This window comes from Hippocampus bargibanti, linkage group LG06 (assembly GCF_051943395.1).
Source record: "Hippocampus bargibanti isolate YZ-2025 linkage group LG06, ASM5194339v1, whole genome shotgun sequence".
NCBI classification, from domain to species: Eukaryota; Metazoa; Chordata; class Actinopteri; order Syngnathiformes; family Syngnathidae; genus Hippocampus; species Hippocampus bargibanti.
The window spans coordinates 11,395,592-11,401,319 of NC_142739.1; the positions used below are offsets into that span (position 1 = coordinate 11,395,592).

General features: G+C 53.2%; 1 protein-coding gene across 1 annotated transcript in view; it reads right to left on the minus strand.

The window, feature by feature from the left end:
* Positions 1 to 5,184, minus strand: part of LOC148896465 (glucocorticoid modulatory element-binding protein 1-like) — a 43,311-nt gene extending 38,127 nt beyond the window's left edge. Inside the window, exon 1 of the mRNA XM_088998323.1 lies at positions 5,045 to 5,184. The gene's annotated coding sequence lies outside the window, so the exon portion shown is untranslated. The remainder of the gene's footprint in view (positions 1 to 5,044) is intronic.
* Positions 5,185 to 5,728: the final 544 nt, after the last annotated feature.

The following is a 5,728-nucleotide window of genomic DNA, read 5'->3' on the forward strand; positions in this document are numbered from 1 at the left end:
GACACGATGTTCGTCGGAATCCCGTGGAGACGGACGACATGGTTAACCAGGAGTTGAGCCGTCTCGGTGGCGGACGGCAACCTGGTTAACGGAACGAAGTGGGCCGACTTGGAGAATCGGTCCACTACGGTGAGGACGACCGTCTTGCCACGGGAGGGGGGAAGGCCTGTCACGAAGTCGACGGAGATGTGGGACCAGGGTCTGGACGGAACCGGTAGGGGCTGGAGGAGTCCGGCCGGGGGCTGGTGGGAGGCCTTTCCACGGGCGCAGGTCGGGCAGGCCTTCACGAACAGGGTGATGTCCCTCCTAAACCCCGGCCACCAGAACCGTTGGGCGATGAGTTGGATCGTCCTGTTGACCCCCGGGTGGCAGGCTATCTTAGATGTGTGCCCCCAGATAAGCACCTCAGTGCGTAGAGGGGGGGGGGACGAACAGGCGATCCTTGGGACAGCCCCTGGGGATGGTGGTAGTTCCCTGGGCTTGCTGGACTTTTCTCTCAACCTCCCACCTCAGGGCGCCCAGGATGCGCTGGGCCGGCAGGATGTTGGCGGTGGTCTCCTCCCTTTCTGCCGGCTCATGGATACGGGATAGGGCGTTGGGCTTGGTGTTCTGTGACCCTGGGCAGTAGGTGAGAGAAAAGTCAAAACGGGTGAGGAAGAGTGACCATCGGGCCTGCCGTGAGTTAAGTCTCTTGGCCGACCGGATGGCCGCCAGGTTTTTGTGATCCGTGTAGACGGTGAAGGGGTGTTTAGCTCCCTCAAGCCAGTGTCTCCATTCCTGCAGGGCCAGGACGACCGCCAGCAGTTCCCGATTGCCGACGTCATAATTGGCTTCGGCGGGGCTGAGTCGGCGGGAGAAGAAGGCGCATGGGCGTAGCTTCTGGTCAGTGGGAGAGCGCTGGGAAAGGACGGCCCCTACTCCGGACTCGGATGCGTCAACCTCGACCGTGAACGGGAGCTCCGGGTCGGGATGACGCAGAACAGGGGGGTTGGTGAAGGCACGACGGAGGCGGTTGAAAGCCCCCTCAGCATCGGGAGTCCACCTGAAAGGGAGCTTGGTGGACGTGAGGTTAGTGAGGGGGAGTGCCTTCTGACTATACCCGCGAATGAAGCGGCGGTAGAAGTTGGCAAACACCAAAAACCGCTGAAGCTGCTTGCGCGTCTTTGGGATCGGCCATTCCACCACCGCTTTGGTTTTGGCGGGGTCGGCCCTGAGCTGCCCCTGCTCCACAACAAACCCCAGGAACGACAGAGAGCGGACATGGAAGTCACACTTCTCTGCCTTCACATAGAGCCGGTTTTGCAGGAGCCGCGCCAGGACCCGTCGGACGTGTTGCCGGTGTTCTTCTGCAGAGCGAGAAAAAATAAGAATGTCATCAAGGTAAACAAAAACAAAAACATTGAGGAAGTCCCTGAGCACATCATTTATCAAATTCTGGAATACGGCAGGCGCGTTCGTGAGCCCGAACGGCATCACCAGGTATTCAAAGTGCCCTAAAGGTGTCTTGAAGGCTGTTTTCCATTCATCCCCCTCACGGATTCGGACCAAATGGTAGGCGCTACGAAGGTCTAATTTTGAAAAAATGGTGGCGGACTGAAGGGGCGCGAAGGCCGAATCCATGAGGGGGAGAGGGTATTTGTTGCGGATGGTGATGTCGTTCAGGCCCCGGTAGTCAACGCATGGGCGCAGGGATCCGTCCTTTTTGTCGATAAAGAAAAACCCTGCGCCCAGCGGGGAACGCGACGGGCGAATGAGTCCCGCCGCTAGAGAGGAGTCTATGTAAGTGCTCAGGGCTTCCCGTTCCGGTTGTGAAATGTGGTAAAGTCTGGAGTCCGGTAATGGAGCCCCTGGATGCAAGTCAATAGCACAGTCATACGGTCGGTGGGGCGGCAGGGATTGGGCGTTGTCTTTGCTGAACACCTCCCGCAGGTCGTGGTAGCACTGTGGCACGCCTTTGAGGCAGATGGCCTCGGGCGGGCCACCGCGGGAGGGGTTACGCCCTGCCGTAGCCGACCGCAGGCAGTTTGCGTAGCAGTAGGGGCTCCAGCCCTGAATGGTGGGGCCCTCCCAAGAAATGGATGGGTCATGGGCCTTGAGCCAGGGGAGACCCAAGACCAATGGCGCGTTCCGGGAGGGCATAACAAAAAATTGGCGGTGCTCCACATGGTTGCCTGCCACTCGGAGCTTAAGTGGGGCCGTGAGGTGGGTGACCCGGGCTAATAATCGGCCATCCAGGTCGACGATCTCCTTAGGGGGAAGGAGATCTATAAGTTGGCAGCCCAACAGGTCGGCCAAGTGGGGGTCGATGATGCACCCGTCGGCCCCCGAGTCCACTAGTGCCCGCACTCTTTGGGAGCTGGAGGGGCCAAATAGTTCACTTTCCAGCTCCAACCGTGTGACTCGTGTTGTGGACTTAGCCCCCAACGGACGCCGTTTCGGCGGGGACTTACATTGGCCGTGGGTCCTAGGCTGGGGGCCTCGGGTGCGACGAGCCCTCGGGTTGGCGCGGTCGTCTCCCCCCCCTATCACCATGGGTTCACGGAGTCCCTCCTGGGGCTGCGCGCGGTCGCTGCCAGGTGTGGTCGACCGAGGTCGGCTTCGGGGTACCTCGGGCCGTCGGTCGCTCAGCTCCTTTCGCCGCTCTCGGAGACGATGATCCAAGCCGATGACAATCTCGACGAGGTCGTCGAAGGTGGTGCCGGCGTCGCGGATAGCCAACTCGTCCTTTAGGTCGGAATTCAAGCCGCGACGAAACACCCCCCTCAACGCTCGGTCGCCGTAGCCGCTGCCAGCGGCCTGGATCCGGAAAGCGACGGAGTATTCTGCGGCCGAACGGGCCCCTTGGACGCAGTCGAGGATTCTCCCTTCCGCCTCGACCTCCGTCACTGGATGGTGAAACACCTGGCGTATCTCGGCTACGAAGTCCTGATACGAGGCGCACAGCTCCGGTCGGGACTCTCGTACCGCCAGCACCCATGTTTCGGCTTCACCCGCGAGCAGGCTGGTGATGAAGGCTACCTTAGCCTCATCGCTAACGTAGGCGTCAGGATGTTGTTCAAACACGAGCGCACACTGCATGAGGAATTGAGCGCAGCGCTCGGTTTCGCCTGCGTAGCGTGAGGGTTGGGGTAGCGGGGGAGTGCGCCTGCCCACGGGCGGGGGGGAAGGAACAGTGAGGGTGGCGATGCCTGTTTCCATCTCCTTGAGGCGTTGAGCCAGCGAGGAAGTGGCGTAGCGCATTTCCTCAATCGCCTGGGCCAGCTGGCTCGAACGCTCCGCCTCTTGCACAAGGGCGGCAAAATACCTGTCATCGCCGGCGGGGTCCATGGGTGGTCGGAGTATTGTGTGACGACGCTCGAGTGCAAAGAGGCAGAACTCGAGCGACGGAATCTTGGCGATAGGGAAGGACCCGAAATACACGGCGTGACAGGCTTGGATGGATCAAGAGTCTTTACTGGAACATGCATCAAATAATAACAAACAGGGAAGAGTGGAGGAAGATAACTAAATGACAGCAGACCTGGCAACACGGAAGTGGAAACGGCAATGACCAAAAATACTCCGACGGAGACGGTAGTGAGCGACAGACAGATATAGGCAGAAGGCACAATCAGTGAATGACAATCAGCTGTGGGAACCCAGGTGAATGATGATTGGAGGGGCCGTCTCCCAAGATTGGCGGAGGAGGTGACAGGAGGGGCGGGGCGCGCCCCGGATGGCAACGAGATGTGACACTTATAATATTTAATAATATAAGAAATATATTGGTAAGGAGTAAACATTTAAAAATTGGGGGCAGTCTTTTAATGTGGTATAACACTTGTGGGGTTTCAATGTTGAATTGTAGAACTTCTACAAAAGATGAGAGATTTTTTGGGAGAAAAAAATTACAAGAAAAATTAATGATGCCAAATCAATTTAATGTACTCTATTGTCTGTTTTTATGTAAAATGTATATATGTGTATTATATGTCTATTTAATTGGATATGTTTGCTTTCTACAACAAAGTGTATGAGGGAAAAGTGGATTGCATGGCTGTCCGTTTTTTTATATAATGTGTTGGTTTGATTATTTTACTTTATCTGAACTGTTTTGATAAGCGCTTTGTTACAGCTTCAGCTAATGTTAAAGCGTTATATAAATCCATATGCATTTTATGTATGTATGTCTGTCTGTCTGTCTGTCTATCTATGGATAGTCAATGTCAAACACCTTTACCATGCTATGATGCCTATTTTAACCAGGTTTACATGTATTTCTATTCTATGAAGGAACAAACATGGTGTGGGAGGGAAACAGCAATATGCCAGTCAAAGTACAATAAAATATTTGTAAAAAAGACGTCGTCGAGTAGCTATTACCTAGGGTGCATTTGTTCTATTGTTTCCACCACTTATTTGTCTATATGCTGTCAAAATATATCATGCAAAACAAGACTGTGGTGGTTTTAATTTTCTATTAGTGTGTTACTGCACTGTCAGCATTGTAATAAAGTATACGTTTCAGTAAGTTTAGAAACTCACTACTAATTTGAAGCAAAAGCTTATGGGGAATCCTGTTGCACAATACGCTCCGGTGTCCAGAAATGCTCTCCACGAGAATATATAAAGGAGGAACATTCAACGTTCATTTCAAAAAAAATATTTGTACAAGTCAGTCGTGCACAAAAACAGCCATATGTTCTACAATAGCAATATAATATTAATGAGCAAAGTGGCATTTACTAACCGTCTATTCAAAAATGAATAGGTGCCAAATACAAGCGCTCCAACATAGCAACACTAGCAAGTGGCCTGAGCTTGAGCCGTTGCGTGCCTCCCTCACACTACATCACCCACTCAAACTGACGTCTGCTGGACCGGCGTCACGCACAGCCTGGCAAGCACCCTCAACAACCAGCGCACAAATACACTTGACGTACACACACATACACACACGTACATACACAAGCACGGGCGCGCGCACACATACACACACGCACAGAAGACGAACCCCAACACAACACCTGCTGCTTTGAGTCAACATTGTTATAGTTTGACTTACCGTTGTTAAGCGGGACACCGTTGTCCTCATCCTCCGCCGGCCAGAGAGGTAGTAGGAGAGCATGCGCCGTGACGCGGCCACGCTCCCCGCACTGTAGGCAGCCTTTGCCTGAGAAGCATCTGTCCCGTTGTCACGACAAGCGATGCGTTCGCACGCGATGCGGTGTAAATCGGTCAAATTACTCTTACGTGCGAGGGCGCCGCTTGATTGGCGCGCTTCTCAACCCACAGTGGATCAACGCCTCTAGACACACAACGTACAAACACACGCACGCGTGATGTAATTTAAAAAAAGGAAATCTTATAAATGTAAAAAATTGCCACTCGTGTGGTTTTCTACCTCTTTGTTTTGGAACGTACCTCGAGAGGAGACGTGCTTTTTTCAAAGAGTGACGGGGTCGTAAACGTGGAGTGTTCAAACAAGTCAATCGTTTAAAACATACTTGTAGCGATTAATCATGGACAGTGTGGAGTAGATCCGAGTTCAGCCTTACTCTCCCTGTAAACAAAGGCAAACCATTAAAAGCTAGCGTAAACTGACTCTAGATCAGTAGAATCTATACACCGCCCTTCGAAATGGAATGCGGGAGATATATTGATTGACAGTGGAATTTGGCCAATCACAAGTCGGATAAGCGCCTCGTGGCCAATAATAAACACACATTACTTTGCGCTAAAACTTTTC